The sequence below is a fragment of the Aegilops tauschii genome, chromosome 4, assembly GCF_002575655.3.
Source record: "Aegilops tauschii subsp. strangulata cultivar AL8/78 chromosome 4, Aet v6.0, whole genome shotgun sequence".
NCBI lineage: Eukaryota > Viridiplantae > Streptophyta > Magnoliopsida > Poales > Poaceae > Aegilops > Aegilops tauschii.
The window spans coordinates 28,222,900-28,240,869 of NC_053038.3; positions in this window are offsets into that span (position 1 = coordinate 28,222,900).

A 17,970-nucleotide genomic window follows, 5' to 3' on the forward strand; every position below is an offset into this window, starting at 1 on the left:
GCCGTGGTCAGGTCTTGAGTCTTACTCAATACTCCCACCTTATAACACAGCCAAGAACTCCTTCTTTGCTGATCTATTTTGAACTCCTTCAAAATCTTGTCACGGTATGTGTTCGTTTGAAAGTACTATCAAGCGATTTTGATCTATCCTTATAGATCTTGATGCTCAATGTTCAAATAGCTTAATCTAGGTTTTCCATTCAAAAATACTTTTCAAATAACCCTATATGCTTTCCAGAAATTCTACATCATTTCTGATCAACAATATGTTAACAACATATACTCATCAGAAATTCTATAGTGCTCCCACTCACTTATTTGGAAATACAAGTTTCTCATAAACTTTGGACAAACCCAAAATCTTTGATCATCTCATCAAAGCGTATATTCCAGCTCCGAGATGCTTACTCCAGTCCTTAGAAGGATCGCTGGAGCTTTGCATACTTGTTAGCATCTTTTAGGATTGACAAAACCTTCTGGTTGTATCATATACAACCTTTCCTCAAGAAAATTATCGAGGAAATAATGTTTTTACATCCAATCTGCAAGATTTCATAAATAATGTAGTAACTGCTAATATAATTCCAACAGATTCTTAGCATCGCTATGAGTGAGAAAGTCTCATCGTAGTCAACTCCTTGAACTTGCCGGATAACGTCTTGGCGATAAGTCGAGCTTTCTTAATGGTGACACATACCATCATTGTCTGTCTTCCCTTTTAAAATCAATCTATACCCAACAGCCTTACGACCATCAACTAATTCTTCCAAAGTCTACACTTTGTTTTCATACATGGATCCTCTCTCGGATTTTATGGCCTCGAGCCATTCGTCGGAATCCGGGCCCACCATCGCTTCTCCATAGCTCGTAGGTTCATTGTTGTCTAGCAACATGACCTCCAAGAAAGGATTACGTACCACTCTGAAGTAGTACGCATCCTTGTCGACCTACAAGGTTTGGTAGTGACTTGATCCGAAGTTTCATGATCACTATCATCAGCTTCCACTTCAAATGGTGTAAGCGCCACAGGAATGACTTCCTCTGCCCTGCTACACACTGGTTGAAGTGATGGTTCAATAACCTCATCAAGTCTCCACCATCCTCCCACTCAATTCTTTCGAGAGAAACTTTTCCTCGAGAAAGGACCCATTTCTAGAAACAATCACTTTGTTTCCGGATCTGAAATAGGAGGTATACCCAACTGTTTTGGGTGTCCTATGAAGATGCATTTGTCGGCTTTGGGTTCGAGCTTATCAGGCTAAAACTTTTCACATAAGCGTCGCAGCCCCAAACTTTTAAGAAACGACAACTTAGGTTTCTCCAAACCATAGTTCATACAGTGTCATCTCAACGGAATCACGTGGTGCCCTATTTAAAGTGAATGTGGTTGTCTCTAATGCCTAACCTATAAACGATAGTGGTAATTCGATAAGAGACATCATGGTATGCAGCATATCCAATAGGGTGCAGCTATGATGTTCGGACACACCATCACACTATGGTGTTCCAGGCGGTATTAGTCGTGAAACAATTTCCACAATGTCTTAATTGTGTACCAAACTCGTAACTCAGATATTTATCTCTATGATCATATCATAGACAATTTATCCTCTTGTCACGGCAATCTTCAACTTTACTCTAAAATTACTTGAACCTTTCAATATTTCAGACTTGTGTTTCATCAAGTAAATATACTTAGCATCTACTCAAATCATCTGTGAAGTAAGAATATAACGATATCCACTGCGTGCCTCAGCACTCATTGGACTGCACACATCAAAATGTATTACTTCCAACAAGTTGCTTTCTTGTTCCATCTCACTGAAAACGAGGCCTTTCAGTCATCTTGCCCATGTGGTATGATTTGCATTCTCAAGTGATTCAAAATCAAGTGAGTCCAAACGATCCATCTGCATGGAGTTTCTTCATGCGTATATATCAATAGACGTGGTTCGCATGTCTCAACCTTTTCAAAAACAAGTGAGTCCAAAGATCCATCAACGTGGAGCTTCTTCATGCGTTTTATACCAATATGACTCAAATGGCAGTGCCACAAGTATGTGGTACTATCATTACTATCTTATATCTTTTGGCATGAACATGTGTATCACCACGATTGAGATTCAATATTCATTTTAGGTGCAAGACCATTGAAGGTATTATTCAAATAAATAGAGTAACCATTATTCTCCTTAAATGAATAACCGTATTGCGATAAACATAATCCAATCATGTCTATGCTCAACGCAAACACCAAATAACAATTATTTAGGTTTAACAGCAATCTCGATGGTAGAGGGAGCATGCGATGCTTGATCACATCAACCTTGGAAACACTTCCAATACATATCGTCATCTCACCTTTAGCTAGTCTCCGTTTATTTCATAGCTTTTTATTTCGAGTTACTAACACTTAGCAACCGAACCGGTATCTAATACCCTGGTGCTACTAGGAGTACTAGTAAAGTACACATTAATATAATGTACATCCTATATACTTCTGTTGACCTTGCCAGCCTTCTCAAACTGATTTGCCGTTTCATGAAGTATCCCTTCTTGCCCTTGCCCTTCTTGAAACTAGTGGTTTTACTAACCATCAACAATTGATGCTCCTATCTGATTTCTACTTTCGCGGTGTCGCGAATAGCTCAAGGATCATCATATCTATCCCTGATATGTTATAGTTCATCACGAAGCTCTAGTAGCTTGGTGGCAGTGACTTTGGAGAACCATAACTATCTCATCTGGAAGATTAACTCCCACTCGATTCAAGCGATTGTAGTACTCAGAAAATCTGAGCACATGCTCAACGATTGAGCTTTTCTCCTTAGTCTGCAGTCTTAGGAAACTTGTCGGAGGTCTCACACCTCTTGACGCGGGCACGAGCCTGAAATCCCAATTTCAGCTCTTGGAACATCTCATATGTTCCGTGACATTTCAAAATGTCTTTGGTGCCTCAATTCTAAACCGTTTAACATGACACACTGAACTATCACGTAGTCATCAAAACGTGTATGTCAGATGTTCGCAACATCCACAGACGACGCTTGAGGTTCAGCACACCGAGCGGTGCATTAAGGACATAAGCCATCTGCGCAGCAATGAGGATAATCCTCAGTTTACGGACCCAGTCCGCGTAATTGCTACTATCAACTTTCAACTAAATTTTCTCTAGTAACATATCTTAAACAGTAGAACTAAAGCGTAAGCTACGACATAATTTGCAAAGACCTTTTGACTATGTTCATGATAATTAAGTTCATCTGATTATTTAATGAACTCCCACTTAGATAGACATCCCTCAAGTCATCTAAGTGATACATGATCCGAGTCAACTAGGCCGTGTCCGATCATCACGTGAGACGGACTAGTCATCATCAGTGAACATCTTCATGTTGATCGTATCTACTATACGACTCATGTTCGACCTTTCAGTCTCTTCTATTCCGAGGCCATGTCTGTACATGCTAGGCTCATCAAGTCAACCTAAGTGTTTTGCATGTGTAAATCTAGCTTACACCCGTTGTATGCGAACGTTAGAATCTATCACACCCGATCATCACGTGGTGCTTCGAAACAACAAACTTTCGTAACGGTGCACAGTTAGGGGGAACACTTTCTTGAAATTCCAGTGAGGGATCATCTTATTTATGCTACCGTCGTTCTAAGCAAATAAGATGTAAACATGACAAACATCACATGCAAATCATAAAATGACATAATATGGCCAATATCATTTTGCGCCTTTGATCTTCATCTTTGAGGCGCGGCATGATCACCTTCGTCACCGGCATGACACCATGATCTCCATCATCATGATCTCCATCATCGTGTCTTCATGAAGTTGTCTCGCCAACTATTACTTCTACTACTATGGCTAATGATTTAGTAATAAAGTAAAGTAATTACATGGCGTTATTCAATGACACGCAAGTCATACAATAAATTAAGACAACTCCTATGGCTCATGCCGGTTGTCATACTCATCGACATGCAAGTCGTGATTCCTATTACAAGAACATGATCAATCTCATACATCACATATCATTCATCACATTCTTTTTGGCCATATCACATCAGATAGCATACCCTGCAAAAACAAGTTAGACGTCCTCTAATTGTTGTTGCATGTTTTACGTGGCTGCTATGGGTTTCTAGCAAGAACATTTCTTACCTACGCAAAAGCCACAACGGTGATATGCCCATTGCTATTTACCCTTCATAAGGACCCTTTTCATTGAATCCAATCCGACTAAAGTGGGAGAGACTGGCACCCGCTAGCCACCTTTATGCAACAAGTGCATGTCAGTCGGTGGAACCTGTCTCACGTAAGCGTACGTGTAAGGTCGGTCCGGGCCGCTTCATCCCACAATGCCGCCAAATCAAGATAGGACTAGTAACGGTAAGCAAATTGTACAAACCATCGCCCACAACTACTTGTGTTCTACTCGTGCATAGAATCTACGCAATAGACCTAGCTCTGATACCACTGTTGGGGAACGTAGCAGAATTTCAAAATTTTCTACGCATCACCAAGATCAATCTATGGAGATTCTAGCAACAAGAGAGAGGGGAGTGTATCTTCATACCCTTGAAGATCGTGAAACGGAAGCGTTGCAAGAACGCGGATGAAGGAGTCGTACTCGTAGCGATTCAGATCGCGGTTGATTCCAATCTAAGCGCCGAACAAGGACGCCTCCGCGTTCAACACACGTGCAGCCCGGTGACGTCTCCCACGCCTTGATCCAGCAAGGAGAGAGGGAGAGGTTGGGGAAGAGAACTCCAGCAGCAGCACGACGGCGTGGTGGTGTTGGAGCAGCGTGGTACTCCGGCAGGGCTTCGCCAAACACCGCGGAAGGAGGAGGAGGTGTTGGAGAGGGGGAGGGCTGCGCCTTGGGTGTGGTGCGGCTGCCCTCCCTCCTCCCCTCTATTTATAGGGCGAAGGGGAAGGGGGCCGGCCCCTCTAGATGAGATCTAGAGGGGGCGACGGCCAAGGGGAGGGGGCTTGCCCCCCAAGCCAAGGGGGCGCCCCCCTCAGGGTTCCCCCCAACCAGGCGCATAGGTCCTAGGGGGATGGCGCCCAGCCCACTTAGGAGCTGGTTCCCTTCCACATACAGCCCATAGGGCCCTCCGGGGCAGGTGGACCCACGGAACCCCTTCGGTGGTCCCGGTACAATACCGACAAACTCCCGAATACTTCCGGTGACCGTATGATGACTTCCCATATATAAATCTTCACCTCCGGACCATTCCGGAACTCCTCGTGACGTCCGGGATCACATCCAGGACTCCAAACAACATTCCGTAACCACGTACAAACTTTCCCTATAACCCTAGCGTCATCAAACCTTAAGTGTGTAGACCCTACGGGTTCGGGAATCATACAGACATGACCGATACAGCTCTTAGGCCAATAACCAACAGCGGGATCTGGATACGCATGTTGGATCCCACACGTTCCACGATGATCTCATCAGATGAACCACGATGTCAAGGATTCAAGCAATCCCGTATACAATTACCTTTGTCAATCGGTACGTTACTTGCCCGAGGTTCGATCGTCGGTATCCCAATACCTCGTTCAATCTCGTTACCGACAAGTCACTTTACTCGTTACGTAATGCATGATCCCGTGACTAACTACTTAGTCACATTGAGCTCATTATGATGATACATTACCGAGTGGGCCCAGAGATACCTCTCCGTCACACAGAGTGACAAATCCCAGTCTCGATTCGTGCCAACCCAACAAACACTTTCGGAGATACCTGTAGTGCACCTTTATAGCCACCCAGTTACGTTGTGATGTTTGGTACACCCAAAGCATTCCTACGGTATTTGGGAGTTGCACAATCTCATGGTCTAAGGAAATGATACTTGACATTAGAAAAGCTTTTAGCAAACGAACTACACGACCTTGTGCTATGCTTAGGATTGGGTCTTGTCCATCACATCATTCTCCTAATGATGTGATCCCGTTATCAATGGCATCTAATGTCCATGGTCAGGAAACCATAACCATCTATTGATCAACGAGCTAGTCAACTAGAGGCTCACTAGGGACATGTTGTGGTCTATGTATTCACACATGTATTACGGTTTCCAGTTAGTACAATTATATCATGAACAATAGACAATTATCAAGAACAAGGAAATATAATAATAACCATTTTATTATTGCCTCTAGGGCCTATTTCCAACAATTCGTCGCCGTCGTCATCATCAACCATCCTCCATCACCAATTTCATGATGCTCACCACCGTGCGTGAGTAATTCCATCGTAGGCTTGCTGGACGGTGATGGGTTGGATGAGATTTACCATGTAATCAAGTTAGTTTTGTTAGGGTTTGATCCCTAGTATCCACATGTTCTGAGATTGATGTTGCTATGACTTTGCTATGCTTAATGCTTGTCACTAGGGCCCGAGTGCCATGATTTCAGATCTGAACCTATTATGTTTTCATGAATATATGTGAGTTCTTGATCCTATCTTGCAAGTCTATAGTCACCTATTATGTGTTATGATCCGACAACCCCAAAGTGACAATAATCGGGATACTTCTCGGCGATGACCGTAGTTTGACGAGTTCATGTATTCACTAAGTGTTAATGCTTTGGACCGGTAGTCTATTAAAAGGAGGCCTTAATATCCCTTAGTTTCCATTAGGAGCCCACTGCCATGGGAGGGTAGGACAAAAGATGTCATGCAAGTTCTTTTCCATAAGCACGTATGACTATATTCGGAATACATGCCTACATTACATTGATGAACTGGAGCTAGTTGTGTCACCCTATGTTATAACTATTACATGAGGAATCGCATCCGGCATAATTATCCATCACTGATCCAATGCCTACTAGCTTTTCACATATTGCTCTTTGCTTAGTTACTTTACCGCTGCTACTGTTACTTTTGCCACTATTACCGTTACTTCCATACTACTTTGCTACTAAATACTTTGCTGCAGATACTAAGTTATCCAGGTGTGGTTGAATTGACAACTCAACTGCTAATACTTGAGGATATTCTTTGGCTCCCCTTGTGTCGAATCAATAAATTTGGGTTGAATACTCTACCCTCGAAAACTGTTGCGATCCCCTATACTTGTGGGTTATCAGGCCTCGTCTCCCTCTCTGCCGGTATTGTCCGCCATAGCTTTTATTTAACTAATCCAAAAGAAATATAAAACAATTTAGTATTCAAATTACAATGCATGCATGCAATCAATAAGGAAATCCTGAATCATAGTACATAATATGCATCGTCTCGAATAATATATAATCTCGAATACATCGTCTCGAATATTATATATCGAATACATCACTAGCTAGCTAGCTAATAAAGATCAAATACTACAGAATAATCTAGGCCACTCGCGGTTCCTGAGGCGCGGGCAGTGGACACCCAAAGAGAAGGAACCATCACAGGATCATAGCTTCGGTCATCTCCCCATAGACCCTACCAGGTATTGGAGAACCTGACGTCCATAGCAGCCATGTAGCGACGGATGTGCTCGTCCTCCTCCCTGACACGGCGACGCACCACCTCCGGCGGGGCCGGCTCCCTCCACACCGAAAGTGGCCCACGGGAACGCCACCAAAGGAGCTCAGGGTCGACAACGGGACCCGGGTTCCTCACCAAGCGGCGAGCCCCTGAAGGTAGGACCTCCCAGTGCCAGCCCGGCGGAGCCCAGTCCCGAAGATGGGTCCTCTGAAGCAGGACGTCGTCGCGAACGGGTCGACGGCGAGGATGCGGGCCAAGCATCGTCGAGAACAAATACTATACGCCGCAAAAGTAACATTTTTTAAATGATTGCATTGTGATTTCTTATATGCAAATTCTAAATTTCTATAACTAAAATTATAAGAAACTAAAAACTACATTTCTATAACATTTCTATAACAATTTGAAATTAATCTAATTCATCTAGCTAAAACTAACATTTCCAAAATTTCTAACATTTCTATAACATTTCTAACATTTCTATAACACCTACAGGTATAGCGGTCTATTTATCTGCCATTTGCAAAGATATTTTAGTAGGTGTTAACTTATTCAAATGTTACTATCTTAACGGACTTTGTTATTCTTGATATTCCTAAGGACGATAGTATGTCGATTATCCTTGGTAGACCCTTTTTGAATACTGCAGGGGCTGTTATTGATTGCAACAAAGGCAATGCTACTTTTCATGTTAATGGTAATGAGCATACGGTACACTTTCCGAGGAAACAACCTCAAGTTCATAGTATCAATTCTATTAGAAAAATTCCATCAATCATTATTGGAGGTTTTGAATTTCCTCTTCCTACTGTCAAGAAGAAATATGATATTCTTATTATTGGGGATGTGCATATCCCCGTTGAGGTAACCTAGTGTTATTCAAAATTTCTCCGGTTCCATGTTTATTCAGAATGAGTTTGTTAACAAGACTTGATCAACCTTGTTAGTGGATTCCTTTTGATGAGCATGAGATGGATGAAGTTAGAAGGCACAACCTTCTGTACACTCTTTTTACTTTCTGTTATTTAGAATAATAAAGCAAAAATAGTATTTTCTGTCTGTTTTCTAAATTATCCATGCAATAAAAAATACCCCGAAAATAAAAGTTCTCCAAATGCCTTGCCAATTTAATATGATTTTTTCTGGAATATTTGAGAATATCTGGCACTGAGAACACAGCAGGGGGAGCTGGTACCTGGCCACGAGGGTCAGGGGCGCGCCCCTCTGCCTCGTGGGCCCATGATGGCCCCCTCCACTTATTCCTGCACCCATGCACTTCTTCTTCCTCCCAAAAAAATCACTATCCAGCTTAAGAACGAGTTCTAGCTCATTTTGCTACCATTTTCGATCTCCTTGCTCAAAGCTCCATTCACAAAACTGCTTTGGGGGATTGTTCTTTGGTATGTGACTCCTCCAATGGTCCAATTAGTTTTTGTTCTAGTGCTTTATTCGTTGCAAATTTGTGCTGCCTAGGTGACCCTGTTCTTGAGCTTGCATGTCAAATTTATATGGTCCCAAGTAATTCTAACGCATGATATAGCCTCTAGGCACTTGTGGGAGTAGTTGCTATCAATTTTATTGAGTTTGGGTCACTTTTATTTTGAGTTACTAAAAATTTCAGAAAATTTCAGCCAAAGCTCGAAGGATAAACAAAGTAAGGAGAATAACAAGCCCAAGTATAATCTCCCTCGCGTCGCGGAAGTGCGGCTGTGTGAATGGCCTTGTGATGATTTCTTGAGAGCAGCCGAGATTCATGATGATTTTTATTCATTGGCGGATAATGCGGGCCTCACCGACTTCCTCCATGACCAGCTCGAACAGTATCTCTTACTCACCAATACTTTCATGCAAATTTTTTACTTTCATCCTAAGAAATCACCTCCCTCATTAGAGTTTCATTTATATGATGTGGCTAGGGAGATGTCACTATATGAATTTTGTGCGGTTTGCAAGATACCCTTCGAGGGCAGCTTAGAGGAACCACATCGTAAAGATGTGGATGGATTTATTGACACGATTACTGTAGGGGAAACGAGGAAGGTTTCCGATGCAAGAATTACTAGCATACATTTTCCTGTTTTACGTTACTTTGCAATATTTGCTAGTAGATGCTTAATTGGTCGTGGAAACTGTGGAAACCTTAGTGTTCCTGATATTATTATTTTGTTCCATGCTTTATTTCATAATAACTCTATTAGTATGGGCGCTATTATTGCTAAACGATTAAGTCTGAACCGTACAAAAGGCCCCATCTTTGGAGGTACCTATGCTTCACGCCTTGCTAAACACTTCAAGATACCTATTAGGCATTATGAGAAAGAGGAAAAGCTACTGCCCCCTACTTTTCTAGATTATAAGAGCATGGTAGCACATGAGTTTATTGTTAAAAATGATGCGAAGATGCTTAAGTATAGTTTGAGATTTCATAAAACTCACAGTGAGACTATTATCCTGCCTGCACCCTCTTTGTTTGACTTAACTGCAGGCCGTTACCTCGTCTTGCCGGAGGCCATTTATGCGTACCGGGGCCAGACATCAGCTCCAGAGCCTGAGCCGGAACCACCACTTGACCCTTATCGACCATCCTGTTATCAGTGGGATCCGGAGGAGATCGCCAGCCAGTGGCAGTCAGATGACACATCTCAGTACGACCCCAGTTACAACTTCAGATATCCGCCAGGCCATCCATGGGCATAGACCAACTTAGGCCAAAAGCCTAAGCTTGGGGGAGTACGTATTTCTCACCGACATTACATTCAAGTCCACACACCCATTCGAATTGTCGGTGCTCATACTTTTTCATTGTACTATCCATGCTAGTTTATTTTCTTTTCTAGCTTTCTTCTTGTGTGTTTAAATAACCTTAAGAAAAACCAAAAAAATTAGTTAGTTTAATTTCCATGCTTGTAGTGGTAATTAAAAGAAAAACCAAAAATATTTCTCGTTCTTCTTTTGCTTGTTGGGAGCTTTCCCGTGTAAATAGTTTTATTTATTTTCTTTGGGGGTCGAGCGGAGAAGACCATAATGAAAATGTTGAGTGGCTCTTATATGCATAATTGTTGATTTAACCAAGAGCCCATATTACATTGTCTTCTCCCTTGAATTGAATGCTTGCAGATTCCAGCTTAGTCCAATGCACATGCACTATTATTATTATCCACACCGTTCGGTCGTGCAAGTGAAAGGCAATAATGACGATATATGATGGACTGATTGAGATGAGAGAAGCTGGTATGAACTCGACCTTTCTTGTTTTTGTAAATATGATTAGTTCATTGTTCCTGATTCAGCCTATTATGAATAAACATGTTTGCAATGACAATTAGAGATTATAGTTGCTTATGCCATGCGTAATTAGCTAGGAGCTTATAATGGTTTACCTTGCGTGCCGACATGCTATTAAAATGGTTTTGATGTGGTATGATAGGGTGGGATCCTCCTTTGAATGATTCGAGTGACTTGACTTGGCACATGTTCACGCATGTAGTTGAAACAAAATTAACATAGCCTTCACGATATTTATGTTCATGGTGGATTATATCCTACTCATGCTTGCACTCAGTGTTGATTAATTTTAATGCATGTTCATGAGTGTTGTCGCTCTCTAGTTGGTCGCTTCCCAGTCTCTTTCTAGCGTTCACCTGTACTAAGCGGGAATACTGCTTGTGCATTCAAAATCCATAAACCCCAAAGTTATTCCATATGAATCCACCATACCTTCCTATATGCGGTATCTACCTGCCGTTCCAAGTAAATTTGTATGTGCCAAACTCCAAACCTTCAAATGAAATTCTATTTTGTATGCTCGAACAGCTCATGTATCAACTAGGGCTGTCTGTATCTTCCATGTTAGGCGGCTTATTCTCAAGAGGAGTGGACTCCGCTCCTCATTCACGAGAAAATGGCTGGTTACCGGGATGCCCAGTCCCATGCTCAAATCAAAATCAAAATAGTTACAAACAAAACTCCCCCAGGATTGTTGTTAGTTGGAGGCACCCGTTGTTTCGGGCAAGCCATGGATTGATGCTTGTTGGTGGTGGGGGAGTATAAACTTTACCATTCGGTTTGGGAACCGCATATAATGTGTGTAGCATGGAAGATATTGAGATCTCTCAGTTGTTATGTTGACAATGAAAGTATACCGCTCAAAATGTTATTTATCTCTATTTCAAAATCGAGCTCTGGCACCTCTACAGATCCCTGCTTCTATCTGCAAAGGGCCTATCTATTTACTTTTATGTTGAGTCATCACCCTCTTATTAAAAAGCACCCGCTGGAGAGCACCGCTGTCATTTGCATGCATTACTATTAGTTTATATTGGGTATGACTATGACTGGATCTCTTTAATTTTACCATGAATTACAATGTTTAGTTAGTCCTTGATCTTTAAAGGTGCTCCGCGTTTATGTTTTGTGGTCTCAGAAAGGGCTAGCGAGATACCATCTTGTTATATCATATTATGATTGTTTTGAGAAAGTGTTGTCATCCGAGATTTATTATTATTGCTCGCTAGCTGATTATGCCATTGATATGAGTAAACATGAGACCTAAGTGTTATTGTGAATATGGTTAGTTCATAATCTTTGCTGAAAACTTGAATGCTGGCTTTACATATTTGCAACAACAAGAGCAAATAGAGTTTGTAAAAGTTTTTCTTTATCACTTTCAGTTTGTCAACTGAATTGCTTGAGGACAAGCAATGGTTTAAGCTTGGGGGAGTTGATACGTCTCCGTCGTATCTACTTTTCCAAACACTTTTGCCCTTGTTTTGGACTCTAACTTGCATGATTTGAATGGAACTAACCCGGACTGACGCTGCTTTCAGCAGAACTGCCATGGTGTTATTTTTGTGCAGAATAAAAGTTGTCGGAATGACCTGAAAATCCACGGAGCAACTTTTTGGAATTAATAAAAAATACTGGTGAAAGAATCAGCACCAGGGGCCCACAGCCTGTCCACGAGGGTGGGGGGCACCCCCCAGGGCGCGCCCCCTGCCTCATGGGCCCCATGGACCTCCACCGACCTCAACTCCAACTCCATATATTCACGTTCACGGAGAAAAAAATCAGATAGAAAGATTCATCATGTTTTACGATACGGAGCCGCCGCCAAGCCCTAATCTCTCCCGGGAGGGCTGATCTGGAGTCCGTTCGGGGCTCCGGAGAGGGGGATTCGTCGCCGTCGTCATCATCAATCATCCTCCATCACCAATTTCATGATGCTCACCGCTGTGCGTGAGTAATTCCATCGTAGGCTTGCTGGCGGGTGATTGGTTGGATGAGATTTACCATGTAATCAAGTTAGTTTTGTTAGGGTTTGATCCCTAGTATCCACTATGTTCTGAGATTGATGTTGCTATGACTTTGCTATGCTTAATGCTTGTCACTAGGGCCCGAGTGCCATGATTTCAGATCTGAACCTATTATGTTTTCATGAATATATGTGAGTTCTTGATCCTAGCTTGCAAGTCTATAGTCACCTATTATGTGTTATGATCCGACAACCCCAAAGTGACAATAATCGGGATACTTCTCGGCGATGACCGTAGTTTGAGGAGTTCATGTATTCACTAAGTGTTAATGCTTTGGTCCGGTACTCTATTAAAAGGAGGCCTTAGTATCCCTTAGTTTCCATTAGGACCCCGCTGCCACGGGAGGGTAGGAAAAAAGATGTCATGCAAGTTCTTTTCCATAAGCACGTATGGCTATATTCGGAATACATGCCTACATTACATTGATGAACTGGAGCTAGTTCTGTGTCACCCTATGTTATAACTATTACATGAGGAATCACATCCAGCATAATTATCCATCACTGATCCAATGCCTACGAGCTTTTCACATATTGCTCTTTGCTTAGTTACTTTACCGCTGCTACTCTTACTTTTGCCACTGTTACCGTTACTTCCATACTACTTTGCTACTAAATACTTTGCTGCAGATACTAACTTATCCAGGTGTGGTTGAATTGACAACTCAACTGCTAATACTTGAGAATATTCTTTGGTCCCCTTCTGTCGAATCAATAAATTTTGGTTGAATACTCTACCCTCGAAAACGGTTGCGATCCCCTATACTTGTGGGTTATCAGGCCTCGTCTCCCTCTCTGCCGGTATTGTCCGCCATAGCTTTTATTTAACTAATCCAAAAGAAATATAAAACAATTTAGTATTCAAATTACAATGCATGCATGCAATCAATAAGGAAATCCTGAATCATAGTACATAATATGCATCGTCTCGAATAATATATAATCTCGAATACATCGTCTCGAATATTATATATCGAATACATCACTAGCTAGCTAGCTAATAAAGATCAAATACTATAGAATAATCTAGGCCACTCGCGGTTCCTGAGGCGCGGGCAGTGGACACCCAAAGAGAAGGAACCATCACAGGATCATAGCTTCGGTCATCTCCCCATAGACCCTGCCAGGTATTGGAGAACCTGACGTCCATAGCAGCCATGTAGCGACGGATGTGCTCGTCCTCCTCCCTGACACGATGACGCACCACCTCCGGCGGGGCCGGCTCCCTCCACACCGAAAGTGGCCCACGGGAACGCCACCAAAGGAGCTCAGGGTCGACAACGGGACCCGGGTTCCTCACCAAGCGGCGAGCCCCTGAAGGTAGGACCTCCCAGTGCCAGCCCGGTGGAGCCCAGTCCCGAAGATGGGTCCTCTGAAGCAGGACGTCGTCGCGAACGGGTCGACGGCGAGGATGCGGGCCAAGCATCGTCGAGAACAAATACTATACGCCGCAAAAGTAACATTTTTGAAATGATTGCATTGTGATTTCTTATATGCAAATTCTAAATTTCTATAACTAAAATTATAAGAAACTAAAAACTACATTTCTATAACATTTCTATAACAATTTGAAATTAATCTAATTCATCTAGCTAAAACTAACATTTCCAAAATTTCTAACATTTCTATAACATTTCTAACATTTCTATAACATTTCTATAACACTTCTAACATTTCTATGTACTATTTGACATTAATCTAATCTAATTAATTACTTCATCTAAAACATTTGTATAAAAAACAGAAAAAACTAAAAACGAAAAACTAAAAATAGAATCGTGTGTGTGTGTGTGGGCGCGCGCGCGTGTGCGTGTGCGTGTGTGTGTGCGCGTGTGCGCGTGTGCACCTGCGGCGCCGGCGGTGGAGCGACTTTGATTGGAGGGAGGAGAGGGGCCGGGGAGAGGGACTCACAGCGCGGGCGACGGCGAGGCGACGGGACGGCGAGGCATAGGGGACGGTGACGGTGACGGGGACGGGGACGGGGGCGACGACGACGGACGGCTACGGGGACGGACGACGGGGGCGGCGGCGATGGTGACGGGGACGGCGACGGGGGCGGCGACGAGGGGCGGCGGCGATGGGGCAGAGGAGAAGAAGCAGAGGGAGAACGAACTGGCGAATTTTTTTGAAGTGTTTTCTTATATAGAACCCACCTTTAGTACCGGCTGGAGCCACTAACCGGTACTAAAGGTCTGTTTTGGCCAGGCGAAGCGGCGGGAAGCGCACCCCCTTTAGTACCGGGTGGTGGCTACAACCGGTACTAAAGGCCCCCCTTGAGTACCAGTTGGAGCCACCACCCGGTAGTAAAGGGGGTGCGCTGGCGCAGGTGCGCTGCGGGCAATTTTAGTCCCACCTCGCTAGCCGAGGGGCGCCCACACCTGTTTAAAATCCCAGGCGCAGCTGCTCTCTCGAACTCCTCTCTATAGTGGACTTCTGGGCGTAACTCTGCCTCTCTGCCCTGTGGGCCTACTGGGCCCTGCGGGCCTGCATCCTGGCCCAACTACAGGTTGGGTTACTAGTCGTATGCAGGCCGATGTGGCCCAGTACGTGGGCTTTTCTATTTACTTTTTGTCTCAAAAAAATTTAGTTTTTTTTCTTTTCTACTTTATTTATTTTCATTTATTTATTTCTGAATATTTTTCTTTAGGTACAAAAAATTTACAAACTTTCTGTTAGTGCCAGTAGTTTTCAAATTTGAATAGTTTAAATTTGAATTATTTGACGAACTAATTTGTAGACGAAGTGCATCCAGTTTTTGCACATAGAATTTCTTCACGTTTCAAATACCAAAACACATAAGTACCCTAACTATTACAAAGATTCCCTCTGGTTTGATCGAAGCGACACTTTCAAGATATATAAGTCCGGAAAGTCACTACAGAAGAAAGTGATGACGGTGAAGCCTATCACATCCCAGAGTGGGATCTCTGGGTGTGAAACTTTTTCTTCGCGTGTGTCCCTTTGCACCGTAACCATGGACAATCTTCATCATTTTACTGGATGCTCGGATCAATATTCACTGTGAATGGAGCAATTTCATCAAACTTTTCATAATTTTCTGACATGTCCGTCTTGACATCCACTCCCACGATGTTTCTTTTCCCCGAAAGAACTATGTGGCGCTTTGGCTCATTGTATGATGCATTCGCTTCCGTTTCTTTTTCTCGGCCTGGTAGACATGTCTTTCACATAGAAAACCTGCGCCACATCATTGGCTAGGACGAATGGTTCATCTGCATACGCAAGATTGTTGAGATCCACTGTTGTCATTCCGTACTGCTGGTCTTCCGTTACCCCGCCTCGTGTCATATTGACCCATTTGCACCGAAACAAAGGGACCTTAAACCACCTCCATAGTTAAGTTCCCATATGTCCTCTATGTAACCATAATATGTGTCCTTTCCCGTGTTGGTTGTTGCATCAAAGCGGACACCACTGTTTTGGTTGGTGCTCTTCTTATCTTGGGCGATCGTGTAAAATGTATTCCCATTTATCTCGTACCCTTTGGAAGTCATTATATTCGAAGATGGTAACTGGGACAGCAAGTACAGGTCATCTTCAATATCGCCATCATGCATGGCACGTGTCTGCAACCAACCGGCAAAAGTCCCCATTTGTTCACGTGTAATCCAGTCGTCCGACTGATCCGGGTGTTTGGAGTGTAGAAAATTCTTTTGTTCCTCCATATACGGAGCCACCAAGGCGGAATTCTGAGTGTGCTCTAGTGAGAGAATGCCCGTCCATACATACTATTTGATCCCCTCCTGGCGTGCCTTTTCCATCTAGTCTGCCCTTATGCCGCGATTCAGGAACACCAATCGGCTTAAGGTCAGGAATAAAGTCAATACAAAACTCAATGACCTCCTCATTTTCATGGCCCTTCGAGATGCTTCCTTCTGGCCTAGCACGGTTATGAACATATTTCTTCAAGACTCCCATGAACCTCTCAAAGGGGAACATATTGTGTAGAAATACAGGACCCAAAACATTAATCTCTTCACAAAGGTGAACTAGGACGTGCCTCATGATGTTGAAGAAGGATGGTGGGAACACCAACTCGAAACTGACAAGACATTGCACCAAATCATTCTGTAACCTTGGTATGATTTCTGGATCGATTACCTTCTGAGAGATTGCATTGAGGAATGCACATAGCTTCACAATGGCTAATCGAACGTTTTTGGTAGAAGCCCCCTCAATGCAACCGGAAGCAGTTGCGTCATAATCACGTGGTAGTCATGAGACTTTAGGATCTGAACTTTTTCTCTGCCATATTTATTATTCCCTTTATATTCGACGAGAAGCCAGACGGTACCTTCATACTGAGCAGGCATTCAAAGAAGATTTCCTTCTCTTCTTTGGTAAGAGTGTAGCTGGCATGACCCTGATGTATGCCGTCTTTTCCGTGCATATGTTGCTGGTCCTCCCGCGCCTCCGATGTATCTTTTGTCTTCCCATACACGCCCAAGAAGCCAGGAAGGGTCACACAAAGATTCTTCGTCACGTGCATCACGTCGATTGTGGAGCGGACCTCTAGGTCTTTCCAGTAGGGCAGGTCCCAGAATATAGATTTCTTCTTCCACATGGGTGCGCGTCCGTAAGCATCCTTCGGAACAGGTTGTCCGCCAGGACCCTTTCCAAAGATTACCTTCAAATCCTTGACCATATCATGTACATCAGCACTAGTACGGTGGCGAGGCTTCGTCTGGTGATCTACCTCACCTTTGAAATGCTTGCCTTTCTTTCTTACGGGATGCCTGCTCGGAAGAAATCGACGATGTCCCAGGTACACATTCTTCCTACAACTATCCAAATATATACTGTCGGTATCATCCAAACAGTGCGTGCATCCGCGGTATCCCTTGTTTGTCTGTCCTGAAAGGTTACTGAGAGCAGGCCAATCATTGATGGTCACGAACAGCAACACCTTTAGGTCAAATTCTTCCTGTTTGTGCTCATCCCACGCACGTACACCTTTTCCATTCCACAGCTGTAATAGTTCTTCAACTAATGGCCTTAGGTACACATCAATGTCGTTGCCGGGTTGCTTAGGGCCTTGGATGAGCACTGGCATCATAATGAACTTCCGCTTCATGCACAACCAAGGAGGAAGGTTATACAAACATAGAGTCACATGCCACGTGCTATGGTTGCT